The sequence below is a fragment of the Vicugna pacos genome, chromosome 4 (assembly GCF_048564905.1).
Source record: "Vicugna pacos chromosome 4, VicPac4, whole genome shotgun sequence".
Taxonomy (NCBI): domain Eukaryota; kingdom Metazoa; phylum Chordata; class Mammalia; order Artiodactyla; family Camelidae; genus Vicugna; species Vicugna pacos.
In genome coordinates, this window is record NC_132990.1 from 7,458,019 (window position 1) to 7,479,148 (window position 21,130).

Here is a 21,130-nt window from a genome sequence, read left to right on the forward strand (position 1 = left end):
ACACAACAGCCCCGGCTCTGCCCTTTTTTGTGTGTCGTCACATGTAAATCCTAATTGCTCTCATCTCACATGAATTCCATTTACCCTTCTAAGTTCTTCCCAGAGCTACAACCTCTCGCCATCTGTGTGAGCAAAGCAAATGTAAGCGATGTCTCTCTCACAATCACTTGGAGCTTTCAGCAAATACAAATTCACATGTATTTCAGCAGCTGCTCCCTACTGTGGTGCTTGTGCACAGAGATCTTGGTAATAATAGTCCACTTGAAGGGTGTTTTTGTTTTTGTTTTTGTTTTTGTTTTTTCCATCAGACAGGTGTACTTAGCTTTACGGGAGAAGCATTCCTAAAGAATTGGTTATACAGTAAATTTTGTAAAGCAAATCTTGTTTTAACATCGATTTCCATTATGTCAGAAATGGTCTCCCAAATCTTTTGCTCTTACTGTTTATTTGTGATGACTGTGCAGACTAAGAGGGGAGGAGTGAATTTTTTAAGGGCCAGCTGCCTACCTGGAAAGGATAGTCGAACAAACCAGGAGTTCCAAGCTGCAGAGTATTTCTGAATCTCTCCGTGAAATGACCCAAGGCCTGTTCCAACTCACACCACCTCTGACTTCTCAGCTACTGAGAATTTGACGGTGAGGCAGAGGGGCAGACACATCACAGAGAGATACCAAACTGAGGCATGGTCTTCCTTCAGCAGAGGTGCAGGAGCTGGGGGTAGCTCTGCAGGGTGTGAGGGGCACCCATGCAGGCGACCTGGTTAGGTTAGGAAGGCAGAGGGGTGCAATGAAAGCTCTTGGACTTTTGGTAACAAACTGAATGGAGGGTAAATGCAGGCTTCACTCAGGCCAGGCCCGCTTATCCTCAGGCAAGTCAGGCTCAGTTTTCTGAGCCTGTTTCCCCATTTGTAAAAGAAGGGTAGTAATACTTACCTGGCAGGTGGTTGTGAAGATTAGACATAATCTGAAAAGGCCAGGTAATGAATGTTTTCAGCTTTGCAGGCCATATGGTCCCTGGCCCAACAACTCAACTCTACCCATGTAGCATGAAAACGGCATAGACAATGCATAATGACTGGATGTGGCTGTGTTCCAATAAAACTTTATTGACAAAAACAGACAGCAGTCTGAATTTGACCCACAGGTCTGTTTGCTCTCAAATCCATTCACCGCCCTTGTGTGCAGCTCTTTGGATCACAGGGAAGTGGCCTCTGCAAACTACAATTTTTATCCTCCTTTGCCAGTTAGCTCCTAGATGGATTTAGCCAATGGGAGGAGTGGGTGGAAGTTTGGAGACAGGTTCCTCTCTGTTTGGCCTGTGAATCTGGGAGCATCTATCCCACGAGACATCCTGTCCCCTCCACAGCCCTGACTTCCAGGTCCTCAGCATCTGGGCTGTAGCATCATCTCCTTGATTTTTCCTCCACCACCTTCAGCATGGTTGCAGCTGTTCTCTGGGCTGCCTCACCATCCCTGCTGGCTTTCAAGTTCTGGCCTTTTTGTAACTCATTCCTCATGTTCAGTGACCTCTAGTGAACTAATTATCTTGAGTTCATTCATTTTCCAGACTGGACATTGACCAAAAGAGTTAGTTCTCCATAAATGGTTAACATTCTTAAGTCATTCATCTAAACACTGGGTAGTTTTAATTTCATGAGGCAACATTTCTGCAGAAGAAATATCTGTAAATAGGTTCTTATATAGTTCCTCCAAGGAGAAATGCAGACACTTAGTCATTCAGTCACCAAGCAATTATGTGCCAGGCATTGTGCAAGGCCATGGAAATACAACAGTGAACCCACAGGTGTACAGTCTCATAAAGTAGTTGATGACTTTATCCATCACCCAAACCAACCACTTCATATTACACACGAGGAAAAAAAGACCCCAAAGATAATCAAAGCTAAGGTGGATTGGGAATGTAATTTATGCCAAGCTCTCATCTAAGCACTTTGTATGAATTAACATATTTAACACATATGACAGCCCAATGAAGTAGGCAATATTATCTTCATTTTAGTGATGACAAACTGAAGCACACAGAGGTACAATAATTTGTCCGAAACCATTTAGCTGAAAAGCAATGGGGCTGGGATTTGAACCCAGGCAGTCTGGCTGCACATCTCAAGCTTCTAATCATGCAGTAGGCTGCCTCCCTCCCAAGAGAGTAAAAGATGTGTTCAAGGCCATGGTTAGTGGCACAGTCATGACTAGGACCAAGTTCTCGAGTTCTAATGATATGTTTCAACGATTAGTGAATTGGCAGCCAATGCCACAATCATTAAGGCAATAGCCATCTCTCTAGAAGAAATAACAAAGAATCATTGTATGTCTCTTTTTAGTCTTTAATACACTCTATAGATGAATACAGAAGTCGATAAGCAATCTGCTGTACCAGCCATCAATAAACACTTTGCAAAATGTCCAAAATCCAACAAATACCGGAAAAATCATAAAATCAGAATTCTGTAGGTCACCTAGTTAAGTGGTTCTGAAATGTTCTAAGCCTTGTAAGCCTGTCTTTAAATTTCTTTAAATCAAACCTCTAGGGGATTCTGGGATGTAAAGCAGTTGGCACATAAAACGACCTGCCCCAGTTGGAATGGGTGGAAGATGCCAGAAGTTTCCCCTCCTTGTCTCTGGCTCCATTTTCCACAGTCCCCGAGTGGACTGCCTGGGGCCCCGTTCTAAAGCCGTCAGTGCCAGCTCACCCCAGTCTCTCTAGCCCCTGAGAAGTGGCAGGGCTTCAGCAAAGTCGTTTGGATCAGTCACGACCCAGTCAAGATCAGAACCCAGAACTCTGTGTCCCTCACCAATGCTCTTTTCCATGTCACCACCGTGTGCTCTTTCGGCTCAGTTTTCTGGAACCGGGAATATCTTTGCAGCAGGCAAATGCATGTGTCTTTTGAGCCCATCCACGTGGGCAGCAATCAAAGAAGCCGGGATGAGCAGCAGAGGGAGGAAAGACAAGCAAGGCTTCAGCAAACCTGACCGAGCAGGCCTAATTTCTGAGGCTCTAACGATGCCCAGCTATGCACTCAAGGCTGTACTGAGATAAATGGGAAAGAAAGCCGCTCTCTGATCTACTCGGGGCAGCACTCGAAACTGCTCAGCAAGAAACATTTCCCGAGATCTCAGAAGCCGGCGCCGCTGGGACTGCTGTGAGTTGGCGACGCGCGTCTGCATCCCCAGGCTTGCTGTTTCGAGTTGTTTTTATGGCAGAACAGCAGGGCTCCCGCAGCGCTGGAGCCGGGAATCAGAGAGGACCCGCGGGTTTCCATGCTGCGGTGCCTTTTACACATTACGTTTCTCTGAGGCTTTCCCTGATGCAGCTGACAACTTCTAGCTGCCATTTAGACTTTATGGGGGTTCCCAGTTCTCCGCAGGGAGAGAGGAAAGCCCTGGAAACCCCCAGCTTTGAGACAGCTCGCTTAGCCTAGGAGACCAGCGATGCAGAGACAAACCCTTGATGACTGAGCAGGGCGGGCTGCCCGGGAGTTTTTGTCATCTGCAATACATGTTCCGACCCAAGGCCAGAGCATCGTCATTAACCAAGGTAATTTCACCTCCAAAACTCACTGGCCAGGTTTCACATATGCAGCTACATCATCTCCTTGTTCAGAGTTCCTCTTCTTCTAAGTAAACTATATTACCCAAATTTACTCTCTGTGGAACCAAAAATGAGATACATAGTTCCTTTTATGAGTCCTTTACTCTGAATGGTTTATTTTCTTTGTCATTAAGGTCTGGTTAAAAACGCAGAAGTTTTGCTTGAATTATCATCAAACCAAGTCTCAGAAAGACATAAGGGATTGACAGTTTTCCATTGATGGATTAGACGCTTGTTGTTTTTCTGGCTTTTAGCAGCTCTTCAATCTAACTTGTCATCCCCATGTTCTTCCCATCCAAGATGACAATGCAAATTGGACCCAGAGGGTGTACTTACATAGCTGCCCTTCCAGAAAGCCTGAGTACCTAATGGGTTGTGAGGTTATCGGCGTGTTATTCTTGTTGTTGTTTCAAGTAAATTCTTTTAAAATTCCAGTAAATTGGTTAAGTTCATGACTTGAAGAGAAAAAAAAGAAAAAAGAAACAGTCAATGTCCTTAATTGCTCTCTCTTCTCTTAGGGTGTTCTCCCGTGGGAACAGGCATCACTGGACTTGGCCGGTGGTCCAACATCGTCTGCCTTCCTCTGATGGTCCAAGCGTTCCCTCTGCCTGTTGTCAGAGCCTTTCTGTAGTCACAAGCTTGACTTTGGAAACTTCACTCAGGAGCAATGACCAAGGCCCACAGAGCAGCAGCATGTCCATCATTCAATTCCACCTTCTTAAAAAAGGTGCAAAAAAAGTTAGCAGTGGTCATCTCTAATTGATGGAATTTGGGGGGATTTTCATTTTCTTCTCCTTTACTTTTTTTTCTAATTCTATTATCAAGTATTTCCCATGGAATAAAGGAACTATTATCCTTACTTTTGTAATAATCATCCCCTTGCATTTTGTTCTAATTCGATCACACTCTTATATCTCTGAGTAATTTTTTTTTAATTTGGCTGGTTTTGAAATTTCATTAAAAAAACATACATTTTTTACATTTTTACAAGTTTATTAAATAAAGGGCAAAGCTGTGATGATTCAGAAGGAAGTTGTCCAGAACTACACTATCCAATATAATATGCCACCAACCACATGTGGCTGTTGAGTGCTTGTAATGTGGCCAGTCCTAATTGAGATGAACAGAAGTGCCAAATGCACACCAGATTTGAAGGCATACTTTAGTATGAGAAAAGGAATGTGGACCCTCTCATTAATGCTTTTATATTGATTACTTGTTGAAATGTTAATATTTTAGACATCTTGTTTTAAATAAAATGTATCATCAAAATTAACTTCACCTGTTTATATTTTTTGAATGTAGCTACCAGAAAACTTTAAATGACACATGTGGCTTGCGTTATATTTCTATTGGATGGCACTGGTTTACAAGCTTTCTGAATTCCTTACATTCAAAATGGCCACCAAAAACACAAAAGTTCTAAATAATTTTTGGTGACTTTCAGACATCTATCCCAAGCCAATTATGTTGCTTTCTTTTTCTTTTTGACTTTCCCTTAGTCTAGCTCCTTATATTATTAAGGTTATCCTGCATCCCCTGCATTTTTCTCCTATATTTCCTTTACCCGTCCACCAAAATGAACATTGTTCCAATTTCTCATTGCCCGCACAGATGGTCAGTCAGTGTTGTCATCCTCCAAGTCCTTTGACCTCCCCTTCTTTCTCTCCCGCTGCTCTTCTCCTGGCCACACCACCCTTCATTCCTGTACCTTGGGTCCTGCTCTGGTCCTCTGCCCCATCTTCTCATCAGAGACATCCCATAGTTCTGGCTTCCATGTGACTGACCATCACGGCATCACTTGCAGCCACGTCACCATCGCAAGAAGAACTTTCTCTTTCCTAAAATAAAAGGCTTTATGTCCTTTTTATATATAATTGACAAATAATATTATATTAGTTGCAGATGTGCAACACAATGATTTGATATTTGTATATGCTGCAAAATGATCACTATAAGAAGTCAATGTTACTGTCCATCACCACACAAAGTCACAAATTTGTTCCTTGTGACGAAAGTTGGTACGATCTCTTAGCAGCTTTCAAATGTACAATACATTATTGTTAACTAGTCACCATGCTGTACATACATCCGCAGGATTTATTTATTTTATAGCTAGAAGTTCGTACTTTTTAATCCACTTCATCTATTTTACCCACCCGCACCTTTTTTAAGCCTTTTTTTTTTAAGGCTTTACATCTTAAAAGAAAACAAAACAGCTCATCCTCATTCCTGCTCTCCAGCAGGTTCCTGGAAGAGACAGGGCATCCATCGTGGTGCTCATGATGTCATGATATGATATGACACTGGATTTAGAACCCAAGGACCTCTCTCTGGTTATGTGTGTGCCTTTGAGCAACTTGCTTCTCCTCCCTGCAGCACAGATCCCTCATCTGGGAAGGGGGACTTTTGTACACAGTAGTTTCCAGGGTCCCCTCAGTGATAACATTCTATAGCAGAAAGTTGATTGTTTGGTCCCTCTTATTTGTCACTTTCCTCCTCAACCAAAGCAGTACTTACCTCACGGATAGGGCTAAGCACAGTGCTGGACACTTCTTATTTCAGACAAGCATGCCCGTTTGTGCAAAGACCAGTAACAGGAGCACATTATGCTTATTTTGAAGTGTACACTTCAACTCAGTAGTTATTACTTCAGAAAAGTGAGCTGAATTTATTTTTACTTCCTGGGATCAGGCCTTCTCTCAACGTCCTCTCTTACTGGCTGGTTCAGATCAGTTTCCGATGACAATGTAGATGGTGGCGTCACAGCCCAAGCAGGACTCTTTCAGCCTCTCCTCCACCTCCCATTACTTCTCTGCCCAATATCCATCTCATCAAACCTAAAATAAGTGAAAGCAGAATCTTAAATCATCCTCTTGCTCACTTTGGAGACACTGCTTCCACCTCTTCCTCCGTCAAGCCTGGAGTCCTAGCATTGTCTGAGATCATTTTCCACCTCATCAGAGATGCTGTAACTGCATGGTCAGATTTGGCAGCCGCTAGCCACATGTGACTACTGAGCATTTTAAGTGGGGCTACTCCAAATTGAGATGTGCTAAACATGCAAAATATACCCGGATTTCAAAAAGTAAGTGTAAGTATATTTCCATCACCTCCCCATACACATATTTCTTCTACTGTTTTTCCTAAAATGGTTCTAGAATGTGAACTATTTTGATAACACTTGCAGTAGTTGGCCATATGATCGTTTGGAAAGATTTTTAAATGTTTCTTGTTTGAAGCAATGTTTGTCATTTTAAAGATTTTTCTGATTTAATAGAGATGTAATGGAGTTTTACCTGTGTTTTAATTTATTTCATTACTTGCTAGTGAGGCTATGAAATTATGTGAATTTCTACCTTTTTGCTTCATTCTGTCAACAGACATAATTAATAAACAATCTACAGTAGTAATACAAAGTAAAAATTTTAAATTAATTAAAAAATTAGAAAGGAATGTGAAATATCTCATTAAACTTTTTAATATTAATTACACATTGAACTGATAACATTTTAGATATATTAGGCTAAGCAAAAATATATTTTTAAAATGAATTTCACCTGTTTATTTGACTTCTTCAATATGGCTACCAGAAAATTTTAAGTCACATACACGATTTGCGTTATATTTCTGTTGGATAGCCTTGCATTTACAGTTACCAGCTTCTGCTGTCTACTACCCTAGAGTAATAGCACAGAGCCTTCCTTGTAAACTACCGTACTACAATCAGTAAACTGAACAAATGGGTATCTTGGGTATAAGAATAAAGGAGCGTATTTTCTTCTCCCATTGTCTTTTGTAAATTTTAATTCTTTTTTTTTTTATTGAAGTGTAGTCAATTTACAATGTTAGTTTCAGGTATACAGCAAAGCGATTCAGTTCTACACATACATATATATACACATATAATTTTTTTCAGACTCTTTCCCATTACAGCTCATTACTCCCATGTCTTTTACCTCTTGCAGGAAGACCAGGTTGGTTTTTTCCTGTCCCTTGAAGAAAACCTGACTTTTTGGTCACTCTAATGTTTTAGAAAATCTCAATCATTTGTATCCCAAAACACGGTTTCAATTTGTACTTAAAATTCCAAATACACATATCAGTAAAATCTTCCAACTTCATTCAAAGTTTGGAGAACTTACCCCTCTTTAGCTAGATCTGCTGTGGAGAGGGGGGCGAGCCACAGTCAGGGAAGGGGGTGGTGCTGTCACATTCCCCTTTTTCTCCCAGTCACTCTTGCCTAACTTGCTATCCCCAGGTTTCTGATTCCTCCAGTGCTGGAGAGCAAGCAGGGAGGGAGGTGTGAGCTGTTGAGAGCAGGTTGAGGGCTCTCCAGACCCTGCCAGTGTTCCAAGCTGGCTCTCCCTCCTAGAGACATTCCACGAGCTCTTTTGAAATTTCTCTCGTTGCTGAGGACCACTAACCTGAAATTCCATTAGTGTCACTGATGTGTTCTCCTCCAACTTTTTGCTTACTCTTTCTGCCGCCTGGTGGAATCCAGCAATGCTCCAAAACTCTCTCTGATGAGGCTTCTTCACTTTTTTCTTAAAAGCAGTTTTTATTGAATATAACATACATATAAGTGTACCACTTGAACTGTCACTAGGTGAGTAAACACGTGTGACCATCATGTGAATCTGTCCCTTTTTCTAATGGCCTCTCTGGGACAGGGTCTGAAATGCCAAGCCTTTCTGAGTGGTGTGGCTGCATCTGGCCCTGGGGCCGCTCATGCATCCATTGCTTCCACAGATGCTGAGAGGACATGCCCAGGGCCGTAGCAGCCCCTCCTTCTCTCCCACCACCAGAGCAGGAAGCCAGCTTTATGTTTCTTCAGGTGCAACTCAGACCCTTGTCCACCCAGCTAGTAGGACTGACATCAAGCTCACTGAGTGGGATCAAAACCCCTCCATTTGTTTTAGGGTGAAGGAGAGCCACCTCTCACCCCTTTCTCGTGGTGGTGGTTGGGGGGTGGCACAGGGACTTGTAGCATATCAAAAATAAAATCCTTTCCCTTCATCGCCACTCCATGTGGGGGAAGGGGAATCCCAGCCAGTTCACAGCTACCTGCTTTGAATGTGCTCATCTTGGTCTGGTGCCTCACTTGGTGTCTTATATCCATCGTCATAGGATTTCAGCCAGAATGCCCATTTTAATGTCCTGTTTTAGCATCAAAGGTGCCCAATCATCTTCTCTTCTCCATTCTCCCCTCCAATTATTTAAAAAAAAAAAAAAAGAAGCAGGAGGGCGTAATTTCTGTCCAAGTACTACAGTATATTTAATTCAAGGCCATAAAGTTAGCATCTACCTTCTTACTAAGTTCCTCTTGCTGTGGGAGATTCAAGTGGGTCATCCACAAAGTCAAGGCACCAACCTTCAGCCACACACTAGCGCAGGACAGTAGCCCAAGTGAGGTTGCTGGAGGGTGGCTCTTTGGTTCATCCAAGCTCTGCCATTTACTCACCTCTTGAAGTCCTGGTTCCACATCTGCAATGATATGCTTTGCTTCGCAGGGGTCGGGGGAAGAGTGAGGTGAAACCCTGGTAGGTGCTTAGTGCACAGGTGCAGGGGTATGCACTGTCCGAAAGCAGAGCATTCGCACAAAACATTTCTGAAGCCAAAATGATGCAAAGCAAAGAAGCAATTACCTTAGGACCTGCCTTGCTAATGGAGGCACAAAATAATTGAGACCGGCATAGATGCTCACAGACACGGTTCAAAGCGATGCCGAGCGTAGTTCCCGGGGAAGGAGCTTGGCGGTGCCGCGCTGACCGCTGGGGGTGCACGCTGCCTCTGTAACCACTCAGCGAAACAAATGCTGAACGTTATTTTCACTTTTTGCTTTTTTTTTTGTAAAAGTGAAAATCCTCTGCAGAGAATACAGGCACTAATGTTAAGTCTTTTGTAAAAGCGAAGCGGCACAAAGCAAACTTTCGAGAAGTGGGGGATACCTGTAACCTGTACAAGTTCCCATGATTTTTCTGGCTCACAAGACAGTGTCAGCTTTCCTGTCTCTTCTTCCAAATCCCTTCTTAGGGTACTCATCTGTTACGTAATTTTCTATAACTATCTCCCACAGGAAACCTTCTCCTGGGTCTAAAGAAGAGATGAGGAATACTCTAAAACAAGAAATAAGGAAGAATAGCCTAAAAATCATGTTCACTTCTGCATAGATCAGAGAGCTGTAAAGACCCTGAGATGCCATCTCTCCGGTCCTGACCAGGACTGTGATACACGTCAAGATCAATCTTTCTGACTTTCCATGTTTTATGTGAATGAGTATCAGTGCTCCTAAAACTCAGAGTATTTTTTTCTTCACCAAATATGCATTTTTCCAAGCAGATTCAGTTAAAATTCTGCTGCCCTTGAAAGAACTGATACATGGTATAGTTTATATGGTACTTTGAACTTACAAGAAGTTCTGTTCTTAAAACTGCTGAATCTGCATCATTATAGCTTGATGTTTCTCTGGTTTTTAAGCAAAATAAAAGGTCTCGCGGTCATCCGCCTCTACCATTGACTTCCATGTTTCTTTAAAGATTGTCACCATCCTCAACTTCTCAGGGCTGCTTCTCAGACAAGGCAATCTGCAGACGCAGCAGAATTGCTGAGCAAACAACGAAACGGCTATTACAGGAGCGGACAGGATGCAGTGCTTGGCGTCTGGTCCAGGACCAGAGAATGGGCTACAAAGCTGCCCAGCCTATTCCAGAATCCCACACATGTTTTCTGAAGTTCATGCCTGGACAATCGCATTGTAAACAGGAAAAATGGTGGCCGTCCTTGGTCCATTCCTAAAGCTCAGAGCCAATGTCGATTGTGGAAAAGTCTACACAGGAGAACTCTGCCCTCAGTCAGGGACGCTGGCCAGAGAGCACGCAATATGTGCGGTTACTTAAAAAGGGACCAGGACAAAAAGCACTAGAGGGTCATATGACCCTCAGTTGGGAAAACAACTCAGTACCAGTCCTGCTGGCAGTTGGGCATCTCGGGAGGGGACCATCCCATGCTGTGGGAAGGTGTCGCTGGTCCTGCGTGGGTCTTTTCAACCACATTCATACACCTGGCAACTGGGTTTCATCAAATGAACCATCGGGAATGTGAAAGGCCAGAAATATAATAGAAACCAAAGAGTTTCTATAGTTGAGAGGGAGAATGATGTCTGAAAAGCAGTGCAGAGTTGCTTCTTGTCTGGGCCAGGGGCTTTCTGTGCTGGACAGAAAAGGAGAATGTCTGCTACTATTTGTAGGACATAAAACAGGAGCAATAAAAGCTGTGTTCGGCACCAAAGGACCTATTGTTATAAAGTACTACAGAATATCTCTGTCTGTTCCTGTAGTTTATGGAAGTTCCCCGGTGGAAGCTGCAGTCTTGCCTTTTGGTTTTTGTTTGTTTGTTTTTTCCTTCGAATGCATCTCCTAGACTCCTGCATGTTGGTCACAGGGGCCAGGAGAGGTCATCTTGATGCATCCTTGCCCTTTGTACCCAGATGGATAGCTTATGCTTTGCGCACAGAAAACATCTTTGGGAATCTCTTCTCAGTTTCCACTTGCCTAAACCAATTTGTGTTCCATGAGAAGAAATAGACAATGAATTCCTTAACAGAACAGGAGACCCTTCCAAAACACACACACACACACACACACTCTCACACACGTCCTCACACTAATCTTACCCTAAAACCTCCAGGCCATAGAGAACAACTCCAAGCTCAGTCAACATCTAAGTAGAAGTAATTTTTTAATTAAAACAAACACAAATTCATCCTTCACATAATGATATCAAGGCCAATCCTCATGGAAACTGTGTGGCAGGCAGCAACGCATGTGAAGTGGAGGTAAAGGGAAAGATTAAATGAAAATATATATTTGAGTTGGTTATTAGGAATAATAACATTTCCAAGAATGGGTCACTTGGGGAAGCAGCTGATTTGGCTGGGGATAAACAGGGCCTCCTAGGTGTGCCCTGAGAAGAAACCATCAGAACTTAATTTTAAATCCAAAGATTATAATAAGAACTTGGTTATTTAAAGTCACTGCCAAAGAGAAGGGAGCAAGCACAAGCCAGCCCCTAGAGGACAGATGTAAGATGCACACGTTGCCCTTGAGGTCAGAAGGAGTGGCAGAGACTAGTTATGCTAAAGCTAATTTCTCCTGGTCTTTTCAAATGCCTTAGCAATGGGAACCCTCTAATTATATGGTTCTCTGCCACAAAGGGTGTGACAATGAGCTTCTAAGATCGGCATTAATGTATGTATGGGGCAGAAAGGAAAGAAAAGACTCACTGCATAGAGAGCTGTCTGCCAGCTGAGGGTTCTGGGAAATGTTTGTAATCTGACGCTTTGGTCTTCCTCTTCCTGTTTATAGACCTTGATTCTACATTGTTGGACACTCACTATGTTCCTCCCAGACTGATGTTATTTTTGAGGAAAAATGAATACACCATAGACGACATGACAGTTCTCGTTTAGCCCAGGCTGGAGTCTAGAATTTGAAACAGCTGATATTCTCTTCCTGAAATAACTAACATAAATTTGGTACTTTAAGTTGGCGTTCCACCGAGCGTGTGCTCAAATGGGTGTATCTGAACTGTGCAAAGGGTAAGAATCCAATGCTTCGGCCGGGCTGCAGGGTTGGGGGCATGAGGAGCCATTTCCTGAGACCGTGCAGGGGAGGACAGCTCAGGGCAGTGCTTAGAAATGAAGAATTTAGAGCTAACATCCCCTTAGATAGAAACCTGAGATCAAGAGAAAGCTAATGAAAGAGTGATTTTACTTTTTATGTCAGACTCACCTGAAATTGACTAGGCGCTTAATTTTACGTGTTATCATAATGTCCACAAATAAATCATGTCAGGTGAAAGCTTCCCAGAGATTTAAATTGACTGTATTAATCTCTCTTTAAAAACATCGTTACATTTCTCTGGAACACAAACACAAACGCCATGAGTCACAAAAGTATGCAATTTCAAGGTCAGTTGATACTATCACTCAAGGTTTCCCAGATATTAAAGAAAAATCCATTACTTTGTGTGTCTCTTCCTCTCCTGCTCCCCTTGCCTGACTACAACTCAATGACCTTCAAACGCAGTATCCACTGTTGCAGCAACTTTCATCTTTACCTGAGTGAAACAGAATCAATGCGTCTGACCAGCAATTCCAATTAAGCCACGATAGACAATCCTGCTGAATCTGCACGCTTGGATTTATATTGAACTAATGAAAGCTGAAAGGGGTTCCCATATTACAGCCACAGTTAATGCATCCTCATCCAAGAGAAATGTAATTACAAGATTGCACGTACATAGTAGGTTGATCAACTTATGCAAGGTGACAACCGTGAATTGATCATGTTGGAGTGGCAATAAAAACCCCAGTGGCTATTATACAATGTGCCACTTCTGGAATATTTAATCCCCTAGAGCCTGGATGGTTCAGATGATTGGTAAGAAGATATACATTTAGAGTCACTTATGTTCGTGTCAATGGTTTAAATAGACTGGTAGGTAGTACAAAGGCAACTGCTCAAGTCAGTTTTTATTATTTAGGTAAAACTCAGGTCTTAGTCCCAACAATTTATTTCAATGTGGGTAAATCCAAGAAAAAAAATATTTTTTAATATTTGCAATGAATCTTTGGAGTAAAAAAACAATCCAGGAAAAAAAAAAAGCAAAGGAATCGATAAGATGAAGTAGGCGAAGAATTATTTACCTCTGCTGTCTGGGGACTTCTGATTTACGTGTTAGACACAAAACTCTGTTAGTTTAAGTGATACTGCTTCTGGCTTTAGCTGTTCTACAAGCTGTAATCTTTTGATTTACTTAAGTTCCCAAGGAATTCAGCTCTGTGATAAGATGTGTCTAGCCTTGTAAAGTGTTTATTCACCAGTTATAATGGCTCAACCGAATCTTCTCCAGAACACTATACAGATGCATATATAAAGTTGCAATGCTAACAACTTCACTGATAACAAATAACATACAATCACAAAGCAAAGACTTAGTTGGCAGACAGCCATAATTCTTACAGATTATGAAACAAACATACATGCAAAGCTCTGTCCTCTGGCATGTGCATGAAACTTCTTACAAGAGGCAAAAGTGCCCTCAATTTTTATTTAGTGAAACGTAGTTATACTCATGTTAAACTATGCTTGCCAAAGTGTTCATGGATAAATCTAAGAATAATTTTATTCAGTCTTAGAGTAAACTTTGTTTTGTGTTTTCCATTTAAGGCCTGTTGCTTACAAAGTATAAAAACGCTGCCCATTTCCATCATTAATGCAACAATAAAACCTAGGAGAGTGTATGTAGGGTCATCATTAGTCAATAGCTTTAGGACAAATTTCCAAACTGGTATTCCACAGAACATCCTTTCAAAGGGTATTTAAAGATATGGTATTAAAAAAAACTCTTCTCAAGATATTTCATAACATTGGGTTAAATAAATGTGTGTGTGTGTGTGTGTGTGTGTGTGTGTGTCTTTGTCAGCTGTGTGTGTTTCTTTAACTACTGAACTACTGGCTTGAATGGGTACTAAGTACTGTAAATCACTGAGAGAAAGTAGAGTACGCAGCATTTTCCAAAACTGTTTTGATCTTGGAACACATACTTCCTTCTAGGGCTACTGGAATCTCTAGATGAACTTTTTGAGGACCGCCATTTGGGAAAGTGTTGATTTAGGTTCTGGTGTTTGTTCCAAAACATGTGTTCTGTGAAGTGTGATATAGGAAATCAATAAAAATGTGGGTCATCTGTCAACAGATGTTTTGTTGAAAACTAAACAAAACATTGCTACTGGGGAAGAGGCTTACCTTTGCTTGAAGGCAAATTCCATATTTATATTTTAGCAGAATTCAATCTGGAGCTTTTTGACATGGGTGAAAACTTCAACCACCCCGGGGTAGTCACTGTGGAAACCTGTTTTAAAAAAGAAGTCGAGGTCGGAGGGGAGGGGGGCAGGGGGAAGAGAAGGAGAGACTGTATAAAAGAATTATGCAAATATTCAAGATAAAATTATAAAAGCTGAATTCACAAATGCATTCAGTTACATGCATGTCTACCAGTTACCTCCCTCTTTCAAGTAATGAGCAAAACAATCTAAAAGAAAGCAGGGGTGGGGGAAAAAGATTTCACATAGATCTTTCTCCAAGGTTTTGCTAGAAATATAAAATTCAAGCAAGTAAATGATGTATTCTAAGGCTGCCACTTTGAGAAGTAACACAAAATACTGTCAACGACATCTGTGTAAATTCAGGAAAAAGTTACAACCTTCTCAAATGAAAAGAGAAAAGGAAGATTCACCATTCATCACAACTCCAAAAGGCACACATTGATAAGGTAAGGCAGCCAAGAAGTCCAGAGCTTCATACGAAATTACCAGACTGAGTGTGACGCCAAATACACGAACCATAAAGATGGCACATAAATGGTTGACAGAACCAGGGGAAGATAAGATGACCAAAATTCCCATGGGAAAACCATGCTGCCCACAGGAAAGATGGGAAACACGCAAGTGCCCACAGTAATGTCTTTGAAAACCACTTACAATTTTCTAAATTCAAGTTAGACAGCCTCTTCAAACTAATATCCCTAGAGTAGGAGCCACTCATCTTTACAGGCTACAGATAAAAGAACGTACACATAGGCTTTGTCACCTGCCCCTCAGATCTGCTGTCGGCCACAGCTCTTGGCCATCTGGGACTGCACGGTGCACAGCACAAGACTCCCACGTGGTGACTGTTTGCCTGCTGAAGACTCCTTTGGACTGATGATTCTTTGAACTTTGAAAATCCAGTTTCAAAAAAAAAAGAAAGAAAGAAAATCCAGTTTCAAAATTGTCACTAATAGTTGGAACACAAATATCAACGTCCTATTTTACCTGTGACCTGGTGGTGTGCTGGAGGCAATTTTAAATGTCTCTCTTCCTAACTTCATATTCACTGATATCAATGCAGTGACAGCTTCTAATCTGCTAGAGTGGAAGTATTGACACTACAGAAATTTGCAGACACTACATATCACCCTTTTCTTTTCAGAAAGCCAGTCGTTCGACACTTACCAGCACACCTCTGTTAACACATATTAGTGACCTGCAATTCTCTTGACTGATGTTATTATTAGCTTCCATTACAGTATTGAGGTTTCTGCCGCTTCCACCTGGATTCACATTTAGGGTATAAAATAATGGGATAAAATTTATGATGAAAGATCTGGGTTCCCTCTAGAGTCCTGCCCAAAACACCGAGTATAATCTACTGCAAGAAACATCAAACTTCTGTGATCAGAGTCCAAGTGCCAGGGGAATTCTGACTATCAGTGCATGCACAACACGAAAACCTCTGCACGAATGCCTAGCAACCCAGCTTCTTGGTAAGAATTCTGAGAATGCCATCAGTAAACCAACGTGCTAATTGTACTTTATAAGCGCCAACTATTAGCAACCCTTAGTCATTCACTTAGCAAGTTTTCTGTGAACAGAGCCACTGGATGGTGAATCCCGTTTCTGTGATGCACAAAGGCACCTGGGCAGGGGTGAGCAGGGGCTGAGATGCAGTCTGCCCTCTACCTGCAGGCTGCGGGGCTGCAGCCAGCTGGGCACCTTCAACAAAGATATAGTGTGTGCTAAGGACCACACTGACAGTGAATAGAACCTCAGTTATAGGTAAAAACAAAGGACTGGCGAATCGGGAGTCATTCACATATAAGAAAAACAAACGGCAACCACAAGACTTGCACTTTTCAAAAAGAGGGCTCCTCCTAAGACCAAGGATTATTTAGGATACTTTAAAAATTATGCAAGACAATTCCAGCCAAGACAGCTCTTTAACATCAAGTTCTGACACACCCCTGCTACCTGAATAACTAACAGTGATAGATTTGTTTTTTGAAGTAAAACAAAGAAGTCACAGCCAGACTCCAACAAAAGACAAACATGCCTGCGGACAAGAGGCAGAAGAGAAGCACAAACTGATGAACAGAGGAGCCGGGGCAAAGGAGTAGGCAAGATGGGGAGAGAGAAATTGAAAGGTTCACGGAGAGACAGATGAACTAGGGGTGGACATGCAGCTGGATGTGGGGATGGAGATGGTGCAAAAGGCAAAACTGAAACTCTAGACAAAATTACAAGATGGGCCAATCATCACTGAGTTGTTCCAGCACATAGAGACTCTGTCACCTCTGGCAAGGGGTAGAAATGTCACACAGTGGTGTTAGGATCAGAATGGAGAGTTCCTGTGCAAAAGGATATAAAGAGATAGCAAGGATATATCAAGATATGAGACTCTTGGAAATGTTCAGGCAACTCAGTCAAAACATCGGGCATACTGAAATCATTAGATGAGCTCTTCAACTAATTTAAAAAAGGAAGTAAGAGCTTGAACACAGGAACTAATATGTGAACATCCGGAACAGAATACAAAGGAACCAAAGTATTTCAAGAAAATCAGAGGGACTATGCCTTCACTTCAGAATCTTTTCCAGACAAAATGCAAAATAAGTGTCTTGGAGAAGAGCAGAAAGAACACAGCAGTCACTGGAAGTTCAAGATAACGCGAACTCTGGCTTCTCAAAGACCATAATTTTTAAAAGTTAGCTCGTATTGATAAAGCTGGGCCAGAATATGGCTTACATTCTGTTGTGCGGGTTCAGTCTTTAATCTCGTCAACCTAAATAAAGAGGTAAACTAAGGCAAGCTCAAATGACCAGAAATTGCATTTGTCCCAGAACAGCAGATGAATTGCAATTTGAGAAAAACACACACCATAGCAAAATGCAGGTGAGTCTCTTGAGGGTTTGGGGTGGACAAAATTTGCCATAATGTTAGAAAGCTAAATTGCTAACTATGTATGTTAAAATATTAAGGGTAACCACTAAAAGGAAGGGAGTGCAATCTTTTGCTCCCAAACCAGCAGAGGAGCCAAAAAGGAATGTAGGAAAGTATATCAGTCCATCAGACACAGGGAAGGAACAAAGTGAAAGGACGTGAAAGGTCACAAATTAAAAGGACGTGAAAGGTACCACACATATCTATATTTTAAATAAAAAAGTAGAATCATACTCCAAAAAAAAAAAAAAGGACGTGAAAGGTCACAAAATAAGGTGGCAAACGGTAACTCCAGCTCAGCAGTGTTCACAATGCAACTTGTTATTAAAAGACAGCATTCGTGTGAACGCATTAAAAATAAGACATCTGGGGTTACCAGGAAAATCTAGAAGGGATGCTGGCAGCAAAAACTGGGGTTGGCTGAACACTATCCAAAGGAGAATAATGGTTGTCATCACTGAACATCAATTCTGCCATACTTACTATAATTACTGTAAATATAGTGTGTAGGCATCCATAGTTACTGTAGGTACCATATGTAAGTAGTGTTACTATATCAAGCACTCCTTTCAGATGTATGTTGCTTTGCCATTACATACAACAAAATAGCAAATATACCAATGTAAAGATGGGGAGATTACAGTTATCATTCTATGAAAAAAACCTGTGCTGGTTACAAAAAGCATACCTAAAATAAAATTCACAGGAAGGCATAACATGAGGTGATAGACAGAAAAGATCTATATAATAATATAAATGTAATACATAAATAGATTTTTATAATATAAATTTAATATTTTTTCATTCTATCACCTCATTTTACATCATCTTTAGAGATGGATTGATTTATAGATAGATAGATAGACAGATAGATAGATAACCAAGCAAATATCTAGCAAAAACAAAGCTGGTATACCAATATTTGGATTAGATAAATAGAATCTCAGGGGAAAAGCTTTAAGAGAGACAATTTAGAACCCCATATAATAGTGATTAGAACAATCTATCAGGAAAATATAAAAATCATGAGTTTCTATACAACTGCCGACAGAGTCAAACACATATACATAGAGAGAGAGAGAGAGAGAGCAAAACTAAGAGAATGGCAAAAAGAATTTGACAAATACACGGTCATGGTGAGTGACTTTAACATCTTCTAACAGAATCTGATAGACCAAGCTGACGAAAGGTTAATAAAGAGGCAGAAGCTTTAAACAGCCAAGTTAACAAGCTTAATCTAATGGATTTTTGTGGCCTCGCACTAGCAGAGAATGTACAATCTCGTCAAGTAAACATGGAATATTTATAGAAATAGACTGTGCTCGGTCACAGAGGAGGCCTCAACAAATCCAATGAATAGATACCACACAGGCCATGTTCTCCCACAGTGAGGCAATTAAATCAGAGAGAAATAAGAAGGTACTTTCGAAAAGAAGAATCACTTCCTGCTAGAGCAGGAAGAACAAATGGACCATGAACTCTGAGATATTGCCTTTAAATCCCAGGTTCAACACACAACTGCTGCGTGTCCTTGAGTAAGGCACTTCATCTCTCTGTCCCTTGGTTTCTGCACACGCGTGGGTATGGTAATACCTCTCTCACAAAACTCTCTCGCAGAGTAAATGAGGAAGTATTCTCAAATCACCTAGCACGGTACCTGGCAGAAACTCAAATACTAGTTTAAGTCCTAATAGTTTTCGGACTATTAGTTTTAGTTTTAGTCCTGTCACATAATATCTGTTCAATAAACATGAATTGAATTAATAGCTGCATAAATGAATACCAAGAGGAGACAAATACACATTCTTCTCAAATGGAATTTAGAATAGAATTCAATCAACAAGGTTCTATTTTAAACAGAGACAAGAAAAAATATGGCACATTCTATGTTTTTAAACATCCTCTGATTCAAAAAGGAAGAAAAGATTTTGTCAGGACCTCTGGAAAATCTGATGCCGCATCCTGCTGGTCCCTCTCATGTTAAATTTTATAATCGGCTCAGATCATGAGGTCACTTTATCCAAATAAAAAGAGGCTTCTCTTGTGAAAGAAGAGAGGCTTGGAGGACAACGTCTGCTATCCTGAAGCCCACAGCGCAGAGAAGCGCAAGCCGCAGGCACCGGTTTTCAGAGGAGACCCAACTAAACTCAATGAGCACACGTCAACTAGATATAAAAGAGAATCTCCTCACCATAAGGGCTGCCGCTCCATCACATCAGGTGGGGGTTTGTGTGATCTCCTTCCACGTTTGTTATTTCCTGAACTTCACACAGACTGTGCAGCAAGCTGAGATCCGCCCAGCTTGTGGCCATGACCGTTGATGGGGTATGTTCAGTGATGTGACACAAAGACGTCTCCCATCATTCTGATCCTCACCCTGGCGCCCTCTCCTGGAAGGCTTCTCACCTCATGTGGAGCCGGTTACTTGTTTGGCTGCTTCAGAAGAAAGGTTTTCTGCTCTCTTCATTTGTTCACTGGTGCCAATAACTTGTCGATTTAGTTTTCAGGTGGAACCTGATATTCCCAAGGCCCACATCATGCTTTTGGTCAAAGAAGAAAACTTTTCCAGATCGCAGAGAAAGGTGACATTGGTGACAACACTGACAAGGCCAGGACGGACAGTTCAGAAATGCAGCACTGCTATGGGGAAAACAGCACATGGTTCTTATGCTACCAATGGTCCTGGACTTCAGTGTCACCTGAAAAGTACAATGTCTTGGTGTATCTACCCCTACTAAAAATACTAAATATTTCCCAAAAGCAGGAAATATGGATTAATTAGTGAAAAAATAATTGGACTAGCTAAATCAGTTCTTAATGTCATATACCAAGATAACTTCCAGATAGATTAAAAATGTTAAGGTAAAATTAATGTTAGCCACTATGTATAAACATAGATTTAAGAAAAAACAGGTTTCTTCTGTATAGCACAGGGAACTATATTCAATATCTTGTGATAACCTTTAATGAAAAAGAATATGAAAATGAATATATGTATATATGTACATGACTGGGACATTGTGCTGTGCACCAGAAATTGACACATTGTCACTGACTGTACTTCAATTTTTAAAACTGTTAAGATAAAATTAATATAAGTGAATGCTTTTATAACCCTAATGTGGAGAAGATCTTGAGATCAACTGTAGAATGTAAAGGGAAAGAATGACATACTCTAAATGTTTACATGGTTAGAAAAACCATAAATATCACTTTTAAAAAAATTAGATAAAACTATTGATTGCTGGGGTAAAAAAGCCTAATTTGCCTCAATTATAATGACACCCAACAGTGCTTATGAGCACTTGGCCTATCATCTAGTGACAGCAGCTTCTGCCATGATTACCAGGATGGGTGGTTTGACAATCAGGGGTATGTTTATGTGGGCAGGATAGTTAGTTAGCAAACCAGGAAACCTAAGCCATACGCAAGCCATTAACCACCTGCAGTGAAAGATACGTGTGGCTGATGTGTGCATATATGGGATGGCTGGTCAGTGCACATGAACAGTTTCTGAGAGGTTAACATTCATGTCTTCCCAACTGCTTATTTAATTTACGGCCACTGTCTTCATTAGACCAATTAACCTGACAAAATGATAGGTTATCCTTATATTTGCTCTTCTCTAAGGCAGTTATTTTTTATTCTTTTATTTAAATTTTTAAATTTTTATTTTTAAATTTATTATTAAATTATTTT

At 41.1% G+C, this 21,130-nt stretch overlaps 1 long non-coding RNA gene across 1 annotated transcript; it reads right to left on the reverse strand.

The window, feature by feature from the left end:
* Positions 1-4,190: 4,190 nt before the first annotated feature.
* On the reverse strand, positions 4,191-14,529 carry LOC107034037 (uncharacterized). Its single transcript, XR_012071629.1, has 5 exons — positions 14,421-14,529; positions 12,402-12,530; positions 6,130-6,449; positions 5,321-5,450; positions 4,191-4,326 (listed from the first exon to the last, which is right to left on the reverse strand). It is a non-coding gene; the product is annotated as an uncharacterized lncRNA (long non-coding RNA).
* Positions 14,530-21,130: the final 6,601 nt, after the last annotated feature.